The sequence below is a fragment of the Oxyura jamaicensis genome, chromosome 6 (genome assembly GCF_011077185.1).
Source record: "Oxyura jamaicensis isolate SHBP4307 breed ruddy duck chromosome 6, BPBGC_Ojam_1.0, whole genome shotgun sequence".
Taxonomy (NCBI): domain Eukaryota; kingdom Metazoa; phylum Chordata; class Aves; order Anseriformes; family Anatidae; genus Oxyura; species Oxyura jamaicensis.
This window is the reverse complement of record NC_048898.1, coordinates 4,146,819-4,160,299: the sequence shown is the minus strand read 5'-3', so window position 1 is coordinate 4,160,299 and position 13,481 is coordinate 4,146,819. Positions and strand designations below refer to the sequence as shown.

Here is a 13,481-nt window from a genome sequence, read left to right as displayed (position 1 = left end):
TCCTTCTTGGTTTATAGATACTTTAACAATCCTATATTCCTAAGACTTCCTTCCAAGGTACATTTTTTCAGGAACTGAATTTTTGTGTCTCAGAACTACAGTTGTAATGTTTAAGATGCTAAAACAGTATTTACTTCAGAAAAAGGCGGCATGACATCAAATGGCACCATTTCATTCAAAAAGAGAAGCTTTTCATGAATATTTTACGAAAGAATACAGAGTAGGTCTGAAAAAAAGAATATATATATATATACATATGTATTTTACATATGAACGAACCTCTGGGCTATTTTCATTGGATGCACTTTGACCTTTCAACAAGCACCCCTTTCTCTTTAAGTGGCTTACAGTTCCTCCATGGATGGCTATCCTGTGCTGGTAATGATAGGTTAAGAAGGTTTGGCTTCAAGCCCTCCCCTTTGTTATCACTTTTAAAGTGTTCCTATCTCTATTCAGAACCAGAGACTGCTCAAATAAAGTTCAAGTTGACCTTCCACTAAAAATAGGATATTGTTCAGCTCATGCGAGAAAAAAAAAAAAAACACATCATTAAACAACAATTTCCATGATGCACTACTGTAAGATTTAACGTTTTTCCTGTTAAGTGCAGCTCCTCCATTTATCCTTTTTGTTATTTGTTGGGGGTTATCTACTACAACATTTATGATGTTTTGTGTAACAGATGTTTATTTCTTACTGCATTGCAATGAGTTAAAAAATGTTTTTCCCTTCTTTGTAGGGTTGCTAACTTTCAAAAGAGAACGTTTCATACCCACACGTTACCCATGATGCTTTACCATCATGTACCATCTCATGCAACTATTTTCAAATTAATATAATCCATGGAGGTTTGCATTGTTCATCTTCTTCAGCAACCCAGTTTCATTGTTCCCCCCTGCTGCCTCCTGACATGCAGGAATTAACCTCAAAATTAACAGTAGCACATAAAATCACTGTTTTTTAGGTATGCATTCATTTTGAGAAATGCATGAAAAAAAGAGAAACCACACCATTTTGGATGTCCAGAAGCAGCTCACCAGCCAGCACCTACAAAGGCATTAACTAGAAAAATGGGGATAAAGAAACAGTATTTAAACAAAACTGTATGCATGTACAGACCTGTGACTTTAAGACACACATATTCTTCCAATGTGGCTCCTGGCACAGCAAGGCACCTTATTTCCTCTATTGACTCCAACAACCGTTTTCAAATCAAAGTGTGGTCCAGAAGAGAAAACTTACTTACTTGATGCACTGTTTCTGGTGAAACAACTTCAAAAATATTGACTGAATATAATTCTGCCCCTTTTGACTCTACCCTTATTCTAATACAATAGGCATCTGATGGAGAATAACCCAATAAAAATAGTTTTAAAGTAAATTAATTTCCTAATGCCAACTGATTAGGAATAGGATAAAAGAGCAACAATTCATTACGTACTTTTTCTAAATGCTGATCGATCACCAGGCTTAATTCTTTGCTGTTTTAAGTCTTCGGGGCTTCACTAGGTCTGCACATACCTTGCATCTTTAATAAGAGGAATCCAAATATATTTTACATAACTGAAAATAGCCTTGGTATATATATTACCCCTCAATTAGAAACATGTATCTTTTATATATTAATAACAAATAATTGTATAAAATTGCTTTGTGTTTTCAACACTAGGTGATAAATGTACATTTACATAAACCTTCCTAGCATTATAAGCAAGATTTCAAGTACAAGGAAGTAAATAAATCTTTCATAAAATAATAGCGTTCACACAACATTTTATCTTTCCTTTAACAATATCCTGATATTGTTTTCCTATTTGGAAAATACACCTACCCATTGGACACCTTTGGCTACTGGCTTGAAGTGGTAGGATCATCATTTTGAATATTCAGAACAGGAAAAAAAAATATGTTCAGAAGTTTTTTTTCTAGGAAGCATGTTAAGAAAACTCATCCTTTTAACTCAGGCCTCAAAGTGATTATTTAATGACTAGTTTAACTCAAAGCCTCATGTTCTTTCACTAAATGGAAAATTCATTTCTCTTTAATCTTACCTTTCAAATCAAGAATCTAACACAAGATCCCAGAAACAGCTCAGTGAAGAACTCCTCTTGATGGTGCTTGACTTTAGAGGCACTGACAGTGAGACAGCAAAGGACTGCCTGCCCTTCCTCTCCTACAAAAAAAAAGCAGGAGGGGAAGAGTCAGAATGGGGAGGAGAGTATCCATTTGGGACCTCCTCCCAAGCTGTATGTTCCTGACATTACTGACAACTTGTTACTTAAAACAGTGCTTAAAAAAAGCCCAGGCTCATTATTAGTCTTGGAACACGGTCTGTCACTGAGCTTTTAGACGTTCAATCAGATGCCATTGAAGCCAATGGTAAAGCCCCCTCAGAAATCAGTGAGTTTGAGGTTGAACATGGGAGGGCAAAATGGAAGAATGAAACCAAAGGCCGCCGTTAGTATAAAACTCAGGTCAAACGCAGTTGCAATGTACCAGGAACTTCCACACAAAACACAATTTACATGAGTTTTCACTTACCTTTGTATCACAAAACATATTTCCAGATGAATAAACCCGTATTTATAGTATTTTCCACCAAGGTAGCCATTTAAAACAGGCACAGTGAAATTTTGTTCAATAGGAATTATAGCAAATTTGAGAAACTCAAACTGCATTATACAGAAATATGCATGTCCCAAAAAAAGAAGGAAGTTTAAAAAGGGAATAATCTGTTCAATACTTCTCTTAATCCTGCAAGAAACCATATATTCTACTGCTTAAGATTTCAATGGTTTTGTTCAGGTTTTCAGACAGTACAGGTTATGTCAGGCTGAATTTTCTTTTTGGAAAATTTCAACCAAAACAGTTTGGTTATTTTTAGTTGTTTTGGAGGTGAAAAGGTCACAGACATCCCGAAAGCTGAGGTAATCTGACACCAGCTGAAGAACACTGGAGGGACTCAACTGCATTAAAAAAAAAAAAAAAAAGAGAGAGAGAGAGAGAGAAATGAGAGGAACAATGAGTACATATCGTGATTATTCACAGGTGAGGTAAACACAAGACTGGGACAGACATTAAGAGACAGTACTTAGAAAGTTGGAGGGGATGAAACAGTATCTATTGGGCCCTGTCATGCAAGGCCAACTGACTTCAGTAGCACCTGAATGGTGTCAGGCTGAGGCAGGGGAGGGTTAGGCTAGACATCAGGAAGAGGTTCTTCACTGAGAGGGTTCTCACACACACTGGAAAAGGCTCCCCAGGGAAGTAGTCGCTGCACCGAGCCTGTCAGAGTTTAAGAAGCGTTTGGACTGCGCACTTAGTCACATGGCCTGAATTTTTGGGTGGACCTGTGTAGTGCCAGGAGTTGGACTCAATGATCCTTATTGGTGCCTTCCAACTCGGGATATTCTATGATTAATCATTCCCAAGTTGTCTTTACCTTAACAAATCCCCCCAGAAAGTTACTGCTATAAAGATTTTCCACTAGATCTTGCATTTCATTGGTTAAGAACAAAACTCTTTAGTAGCAGGCATGTGTTATTACAAGTAAGCATCACAAATTTTCAAGTGTATATCTAAAAATATTTTAACAACATGAACTACTGTAAACCACTATATATGATACTATACCTTTTTCACCTTGGCTGTCTTCCAGTTTTCCTTAACAGCCTTCTGGTAAAAGAGGCTTGTCTGAGCCTCTTTAATATACAGTACCTATTAATGATTTTTAATTTCTTATTTCATAACTTTTACACCCTACTGAATTTAACCCTCTGAATTGTACTCCTAGATTATCTTTCAGTAATTTCTTTGGTTTTAATCTTTTGTTCTGCGACATTTACTGGTCAATGCAATCTGACGGCATCCAAACAGAAAAACCATCACCACTTCAGTATCAGTCATTTCACTATGAAAACTCTACTAAATGTATCATGAAATAAAATTTGGATTTTGCTCAATATCCTTTTTCTATATTTAATTTACTGTAAACATGGTGTATGTTTAGGTTTGTGGCTCCCTCAGAGCTACATTTCCTCTTCAGTAAGGGACAGAATTCACATACATCATCTTTGCACCTGAGAGCTTTCCCAGATTACATACGAAAGGGCCTGTTTGACCCACAGCCTATTGAAGATGCACTCACCTATGCCCTAATGTGCCCAGCTCCCTGCTCCCCCCTCACTCACCCCTTGCTCGCAGCCCTCATCCTCCTCCACAGAAGGATGCAGCTGCTCATGCCCCATTACCTGAGGTAGGCAGAACCACACACCCCTATCCGAGGGCAGGACTGCAGTATGGGGAGAAAGGGAGGAAACTCCCTGCCGCCCTCCTCCTCACTCAGCTCTAACTCGCACGCAAACCGGAGCAGAACGACGACAAAACTCGCTACAACCAGAGGCAAGAAAAGGAACGGCCGACGAAGCGCTGCCGTCCTGTGAGGGAACAGCTCTGCACACGGCCCCTCCCCTACGGCTCCCCTCACCTGCCTCCACAGCCAACAGCTCTGCACACGGCCCCGCCCCTACGGCTCCCCTCACCTGCCTCCACAGCCAACAGCTCTGCACACGGCCCCACCCCTACGGCTGTGCACGCGCCCGGCACGTGGTGCTCTGAGGAACCTCCCCCTGCCGTCGTGGTTTGCCCGCTGACAGGTAACTTTCTGAGGGAACGTCCCTCACGTAACGCGCCCACCACTCGCCAAATTGCTGTTTCGTTAAAAAAGGCTTCTTATTTAAAACTATGAGGTAAATAGCTTTTGTGTTGCAGCATGTTTGCAAAGGGGGCCCACCAAGAAAGCTATTACCTGAGGGAGCTTGTGGGAAGACCTGGGGCTGCAGCAATGCTTCCAGGCCCAGGGAGTGCAAAATTAAACTTCCATGAACAGGTGCCACTACTGGCAACTCTGTCAGATTCACTTCCTAATGGTAGCTGTTGAGAATTGAACGTGCAAAAGTGCATGAAGGATTTTTTTTTTTTTTTTTGACAGTCAAATGTTATGTCGCTGTTTGTTTTTCTCTCTGTTTAACAAATTGTCATAATTTTTCTCTTTGGTTCACAAAGCAAGGTTCTGCTTTTATATATTCTGATATAGGACATTCTGGATAGGATTTCATAGCTTCAATAAAAGCTAGACCTTACCAGACCCAGCACTTCTGGCAAAGAACATTGGACCTTTAAATTAATCTCAGATCATGGAACAATGTATCCATGCCTGGATTTTGTTCCCACAGAAGCCAAATCAAGAAGGTTTAACTTGTGAATAGCTGAGTCTAGTCCCTGCATGGCATCAGGGCATAGACAGAATAACGTGACCAGACCCAGGACCTTAGAGTTATCCCTGGGTCCACCGATGTATATGTATATAATCACATTTGCTTAAATATTTGGGCAATACTAAGCCAAGGGACAAACAAACAAATGATTTTTAAAATAACATTCTTTAAGAAAATTTCACACTGCTGTCACTTAAATCACTTAAAGAACAACTCACATTTTTTTTTTCCTTTACAGCACATAAGCCTTTACAGACAGCACATTTCAATATTCTAACAGTCCATTTGCCTTCAACTATTACCCGTAAGTAAATTCAGTAAGTAGTCTTTTCTTTCTAGTTTCAGTTGCTTTACTAATTTACTTACTTTTAATGGAAATACTGAGTGGAGTTAATATATTTCACATTTGTACATTGTTATTTAATCAGACTTGTCAGAATTGTAATTGAATACATAAGCTATAATTTAATACAATCAATAGACATTATTACTTTAAAACAGCCTGCTTACAAGGCATTACCCACTAGTACTGAGAAGCCATGTAGTATGAAATTAACGGTACAGAAGCTTACACAACAAAATTAATCATAACTATGAGCTGTAGAAATGAAACAGCAGTGCCTGCAGTTCCTGAAGCCTTTTTTCTTTTTCTTTTTTTTTTTTTTTTTCCCGTGTCTTCTTGGGATCCACACAAAGTTCTAGACTTTCATTGGTCGAGATTTAATTCTTCAATCTTCTGGAATTTTCACCAGGAATATTTTTCTCAAGTAGGAAATGTAGGTTCTAAAGGTGAAAATAACTAAAGAACAAAAAAAGAGATTAAAATACTAATGGAGATCACTAGATGCTCAAACAATTCAGCACCTTAGGACTGTTTCTCCACTTGCAGTGCACCACAGACAGAAACCATCAACAATGGAGACTTTTGAAAAATCAAACTTTTAACTATAAATTCTAGTTTCATATTCCATAGATATCAGCACAAGCAAAATGCTGACAGTACATGTGTAGTTAGCAGATCTTTTAATATTGTGTACTGATGTATATGTAGAAGCTTAGTGAAACACAGAAAATGAGCAGAAAGACCCCTGGTAAACTGACTTTGAAGAATAATCAGAGTTGCATCCATTCCATCTGTTACAGATATTTAACTTTCCTACATTCAACATCATCTTCTTTAATGACTCAAAACATACAGAGTATTTGATTTTACACGTATGAAAAATTACAGTGGTTTAGTGCTATTATCTATAACTGATATTTAATAGGAATTAAGGTTAGATTATTCATTTAGAAAGGATAACTGAAACCTGTTAATGGTACAAATTGATCTTATGTTTAAGTACAAACTTGTGTTTCAGGTTTAAGCTAAGCACAGATCAACAGAAATATTTTCTCTTGTTGGGATTGTTGCATAATTGCTCACTATTATTACATTTAAACTATTTTCTAAAGTAACAGGTAATATGGAGGTTCCACCAAAAATCAGGATATTGCTTCAGATACTGGTTTTACCCAGTATCATAATGCCTCTGTTTGTGTACTGACAATGAGGGAAATAGCTGGTAAAACTCAGCAAAATCATAGCTTTTAATTAACTATTAAAGAGGCTCTATATATACTGTAGGAAAAAAAAAAATCTATCAATCTGGAAAAACATAGTGAAATTACAAATACAAATATTTTATTCTAACATCTGAATCATACAAAAGACAATAACTTTGATTTAAATCAGTCTCCATAGTTCCATGATAATTTGTGCTCAGAATAGGGACGAAAGCCAACCAATGCAGAATTGGAGCCATAAGCATATTTTATTTTCATATAGGTGGTAAATATGTTACTCTATCTGTATTTACAGCATGGCAGATGAATTGTTAAAGCCAGGTCTAATTAATAGTCACACCATGAGAGCTTTTGGGGCCCATGAAGTAGCATTTTCATATGATATTTAGCATATTCGGTTTATGAAAACATAACCATTTACATGCAACATGAGAGGTACTTCCATATGCACTTACATCATTTCCATAAACACATCTTAAACCTGTATATAAAACAGTAGCGAGAAGAGGCATAGAATATGCTTTTTGCGTAAAACTGTACAAATCTGATAGAAATGCAAAAACACGTTAAGGAAAAAGGCCCTGATCTAGTAGTGTACTTTACACATGACTATACTGTTAACTTAAAGGTAAGAATGCAGCTAAAAATTTGGCTGCATAGACATTTACAACAATGTTCAGTGATGCCGTTTGATAATCCTGTAACAATTAACTCAAAACTTAATTAAAAACGTAAGTACAACTATTAGCACCTTTCTAAAAAGCTTACTGAACATATGAAAAGAAAGCTAAAGGACAAAGCAGACTATATGTAGTTTGTTAATGTTTTAAAGAGTTACATGAATGCTTTTGACCCTTTTTTCTGTAATAGGTGTACCAATGAGCTTTGGTTAATAAATAAATAAGCTTGTGATATCAATTAATTTCATAGAAGCTGCCAGCAGCTATTATGTTTCAACCAGTTTTGTCACTGACAAATTTTAAATGATTAAAAGTTCAGTATGTCATAAACAGGTCCCTAAGTAGTCTTGGTCCTCCACTTCTTGGCATCTTCTAGTTGCAGTTCAGTCCTGGGGGGGGGGGAAATCACAATTCTACAGCTATCCATGGCAGAAAAATAAAACAGTAAAATAACATTAAAGAGAAGGTTTTATTTAGTGTTGTCTATGAGACAGACATATCAGTACTCACTATTCATATCTGATGTAAACCAGAGGAGGTGAAGCCAGAGCAGAACTCTGACTTTGAGTAACAAAGGTAGTAAAAATGGCTAGAAACGTTACTGTACTCCAATAATTAATGTCTTAATCTCAGTAAAGGGAGGGGTTTTTAATCTTCTCTTTATCCAGATAAAGATCTACAATATCCATTAAATAACTTTTTGGTTTAAGATTGAGGGATTCCATTCAACATTTTGTGTGTCACTGCATGATTACAAGATCAGATTGTGTCATGTCTTAAGCACATCTAGTTGATTAACAACGCTCTTGCATTATATTACACTAGAAACAGCATTTCAGATATTCTTAGCAATAGATCCTGGGGTTATAAGTGTAGCATAAAGCAAGTAAAGCAAAGTAAATTGCTTCACAAACTGGCAATCTTCTAATATGAAATTTTAGTATATCTGTGTCAGAATGTTTTCAACCAAACATAAGGAAAGTGGACAAACATTGATAGAGATTGATTAAGTAAAAGGGCACAGAGCAAATGAGTGAGAAGGCATGGAATAGGTATTACCAAATGAACATTGCATTTGAGGTCAAAAAAGAAGAAAAGTTAAACATTTTTACAAAGTTAAAGTGCTTGGGGCTCAGTCCTATATTCGTAAATACAACAGTAATACAGAAATTATGTAATACTAATTATGTAATACTAAAGAATACCTTTGGATACTGATTATCAATTCCTACTTACAGTTTTAATGAACTGTTCATATTCCTGTGAAAAAATTTGCAGTATTTATGCTCTTTGCTTACTGAAGTTAAAGACATGAAAAAATCTGGGCAAACCTATCTTGTTACCCTTATTTTATTTAAGTCCTTAAACATCTTTTTCTCTCTCCATTATCTATTCCAATGTCCAGTTCTTGTTAGTTTTAAGTGACTAAAGAAATAAGAATTTTAAGATTCCTTTGTGAAAAAACTTTCCAAAATACACTTATCCACTGGGAAATTTTGCGCGTTATCCTATGTTCATATCATATATCCTATGTACTCGTTAAATCTTCAGTAAAAGCCCATGAGATATACTAAAGCTTTTTTAGTGTTTACTTCACATTTAGTACTACCCTGAAGAAAAATTCCAAGTATTACAGAAATTTTTTTAGAAAATTTAGAGATTTTTTTTTAGAAAAAGAGAATAAAATACCAAGTATTAATGGTTTTAGTTTAGCTTGCATTTCCAGTTCATGAAAACATTCTTAATGACACGATCCTTCCTGAAGGCTGTAATATTTTTCCTATTTAAAAACAGATGCCATAGGTTCAAAAAATCTAAAATTATAGAACAGTACATTTATAAAGCAGTGTTAACTGCATGAGTTCTGATAGTGAGCTGAATAAGCGGCAGTGTCATTGTATGCAAATGAACTATATGTATGCGTAAAATTACTGCTACTTTTCATCGATACCACATAAAATGCTTTCATTAAACCTTAAGTCTCAAACCTAGGCATTTTCAGGGCTCTCAGTTGATACTGGAATGTATTTCTCAGGAATTGCTCATACCATTCTAAAACAGATAAACTTAATCACTTAATAGATATTAAGTTTTACTATCTTAAAGTATCTAGGACTTAACATGTAATGGCATTTTTAAGTGAGGCTTTGATAAGAATAGTTCATTGATTTCTTTTGTAGCAAGATCTCCTTCTCTCTTGGCAATAATTGTGGCTTTGAAGCCAAGTGCTAGAATTCAAGTAGCACCCTGAAAATACTGTTCTTCCCTGATACATTTTTGACCGTTGTTCATCTACACAGATTATACAGAGGTGCTTAAACCTGCTCCTTCTGCCTGTAGTACCTGCAGCACATTCTATCTGCTGTGTTACTTGCAGCTTGCAGAAAGAACACTGGAGGTCACTCTAGCTCAAGAGACAACTAGAGAGAGGATGTTTTTCAAGGTTAAATTGTATGTAGTTGGTTAACTACAACACTGTGTGTGGCATTTACACAAGTCAGCCAACTTTTGTGATTGTTTTACTGAGATTACACTTTTAAATCAAGTTCTGGATTCAATTGAATCCAAACCACTTACAACAGGCATTTAAAGAAAAAATAAATTTCTTATTTTGTCCTGCTAGGAAGTAGAGGCTCCTGAATTCAAAATATAAAAGTTATACATTATAAATTGTCAGCCACAAAGGACACTGAATATATTTCCAAGTTTCAGTGTCTTAGAATACCACATGTATGTTTGAGATGTCTGAGTCACCATTCCTTGTAGCCTGGCAAAAGCCTCTGGGACTGGAACGGTTAGACTATGGTGTTTTCACCTTTCAAGGAAGGCTTGCATAAGCGAGTGAGTCACTTACATAAGCAACTTGAGTCATAAGTCACTCGAGTGAGGCTGCAATCGACTGCTCCTCAAGCTGTAGGTCCAAACCCTCAAACCTGAGCGGTCTTGGAAACACACTGGCTTAGTCTATGTAGCTGTCAGCCATGCAGGGGTTTCCAGGTGGACCGTTTGTAAACAGTCTTTATATCACCGCACAAAATTTAACCATACAGTTCTCCCAACGATATGGTCTTGCCATTTATAAGTTTAGACTGGTAACCTTGTTTTTAGTATCAAATAAATTTGGTTTAAGGAAGAAGCTTGGATTTGCTGCTAGTAGGTAGTGGAGCATTTACATCAAATCCTAAGTCTGAGTTTGGCTCTGCAGACATACTAAGTTAATCTCTATAGTCAGCCCACCCCTTCTTATAAGGCATATAATTGTCTTTCCAACATAATTTTCAGTAGATTTAAAACATATGTCTTGACAAGAAGGTCAAATAGAAACTCCAAAATACGGTTGCATAATTTAATATCAATGCCAGTTAACCTAATTGCTGAGATGCAAGAATTGTGCTCTTATAGCTTGGGGCAGTTATTAGAACAGGGGTAAAACAATGTGAGAGTTGTGGCGATGTGATCATTTGCATATTGCAGACATTAATGATACCATTCACATTAATTTTGCTTCTGTCAAACCCACATAAAATATTAATAAACATACCGAGTTTTGATTCTCTTGAGCATTTTCCGTACGCAGCTCAAAAATCTCTCCGTGGATAGGTAATAACTTCCATATTTTTTTAAGCTTACAAACAAGTAATTCTAGAACATAGTAGCTATCAAGAATTCTTAACTGAAGACATGAATTCTAACACTTCAGTCAAGAAAAGGATTAAGAAAAACCCTTCTGCAATAAAATACAGGAAAAAAATCTAGAGTTCTCCAAAGCGATTGTAATAAGTATTCCTTTTTATGAAGTAGTTCTTCAGTAGAATTAAATGCAAGAATTGTTTCTGCAGTCTAAAACCAATACTATTTTAATTTAGACTTTGAGAATGTTGACTCCCAGTGGATTCTTTTTCATTTTCCTTCAATGGGAAACAACCCATCTGGAAAAGCAGGGTAGGACAATTTTATATTTCATTTACATAAGAGATTTTTCCTCTTGTAGTCCTTAAACACTGGGTAAAATTAAAAATACATAGCATTTTTAAGTCTTGTATTATGATTTCTGGGTAAAAGAAAGTAAACTTCTGTACAACTAACATACAAGACTCAGGTGGCCACCTGCTCTCATCAGCTATCTATTGCACAGATCTCTTAAGTCATTCAACAACCTAAAGTTGCTGAGGCTTTCATTCACGACCAGAATGGAACCAACTAACTTATGCCCCAGTTGTTGCCCTTTACTCATTCTAGAAGTGTGCTGTTCAGAAGATCAAGATTTTGTGTAATGTCCCAGGGTTTGTAAATATCCATCAGTTCAGTCAAAGCTTCAAATGGCCTGCTGGATGACTGCAAATCTCAGCGCTAAACGTCACACGTGTGCTGAGTCTAAACCAAATAGCTAATTTCCATTAATAAAGTGGGGGGAGCTACAGGAAAGCTGGGGAGAAACTGTTTATCAGGGAGTATTGTAATAGGACAAGGGGTAACAGTTTGATCTAAAAGAGGGGACATCTAAATTAGACATAAGGAAGAATTTCTTCACTCAGAGGGTGGTGAGGCACTGGCACAGGCTGCCCAGAGAAGCTGAGGAGGCACCACCCCTGGGGGTGTTCAAGGCCAGGCTGGATGGGGCTTTGGGCAGCCTGGCCTGCTGGGAGGGGGCCCTGCCCATGGCAGTAATCTATTTTCTGTAAAGAAAGTAAAACTGCAGCAGATCTGTGAATAAAGAAGTAAACAGCTTTGTTCCTTGTCCTCAAATTAATAAAAACAAGGAAACAAAATTTGTACTAAAAGCCCCAACAAGTCTTTTCTGGCATTTTCACCTGACAAATACTTGTTTCTCCACCAACATGATCCCTGACTGTCCACTTCTGTTTATTTTCTTTATTAAGTTCCCCTTGGCTATACGAGGCCATACTGAAGGCACCACTTTGCCTCACCCTGCTCTTCATCCGTTTGGTATTTGCTAAGCAATTGCTTACATAAGAATTTAGCATAATCATGTTTTGCACCTTCATGTCTATGTAACCAGGTACAAGTTATGGGCTTATGAAGACAGTATCTTATCAGGCGTAATGCAGCCTGTGGGGGCCTTACCCTAGCATACAAAACTACATGGATGTCAGGAACACATGTTAAACAACTAGCAATTTAAACAAAGAATATTACGATGCTGAACTAATGAGTGAGATAGGGGGATACAAAGCAGGATAATAGAACCATTTTATATGTTAGTGTTTTTAAAATATTCCTTATCATCTAGAGCATTAAACAGCACAAGCAGAAATTCAGAATGAAGCTTGGGATCTTCTTTTTAACTAGATACACAACAACACAAAGAGACTTGTGGGAGAGAATGAAGAAATACACAGATAGTACCAGTGGCATTGAACCTTCTACAGTTACGTGCAGGAAAACAAACAACCCCTAACATGTAGTACCACATTTCTGTACCAGACCAGCCTTCTCCCACCTGCTCTCAGGGGTGGTCAGAGGTCTGTTAACACTACAGGCCTGCACCCAGCTGCAGAACCACCTGTTTCTGCCAAAGCCCTGTGACCACCCATTCCAGTTTCCCATGGGAGCCAATGCCCACCTCTCCACTGGCTGTCACGATGGGACTGAGCAGCACCCCGGCACCAGACAGCAGCCCAAACCCAACCGAACTCACTGCTAACACTGGGTGCGTAAGACAAGCACTACAGCTTTTTAGCTATATTAACTTAAAACAATAGAGTTGAGTAAGCATTGCAGAAGGAAAACAAGACGAGTGCTTTATGTGACATTACAGCCCCACCTGTGCTTCCTAACGCCCCTGTCTCCTTTCCCCAGCTCAGGCTGAAGAGAAGCCCTAAAACTAGCTCGCCGAGCCTGCGTTCAGCTCTTCGTAAGCCTCCCGCAGAGCCCCGAGCAGCGCAGGGTGCCAGGGCCGGCCAGGCACCGGGGCGCGCCCCGCAGCCCCGCTGGAGGC

The 13,481-nt window shown here is 37.7% G+C and overlaps 1 protein-coding gene and 1 long non-coding RNA gene across 2 annotated transcripts in view; both read right to left on the bottom strand.

Annotated features, from left to right (window-relative positions):
- CTNNA3 (catenin alpha 3) overlaps positions 1–4,472 on the bottom strand; it is a 457,011-nt gene extending 452,539 nt beyond the window's left edge. Inside the window, exons 1-2 of the mRNA XM_035330601.1 lie at positions 4,320–4,472; positions 2,052–2,170 (exon numbers count right to left, since the gene is read on the bottom strand). The gene's annotated coding sequence lies outside the window, so the exon portion shown is untranslated. The remainder of the gene's footprint in view (positions 1–2,051; positions 2,171–4,319) is intronic.
- A 1,472-nt stretch (positions 4,473–5,944) lies between these two features.
- On the bottom strand, positions 5,945–13,440 carry LOC118169357. Its single transcript, XR_004752039.1, has 2 exons — positions 13,308–13,440; positions 5,945–6,075 (listed from the first exon to the last, which is right to left on the bottom strand). It is a non-coding gene; the product is annotated as an uncharacterized LOC118169357 (long non-coding RNA).
- Between the last annotated feature and the right edge of the window lie 41 nt (positions 13,441–13,481).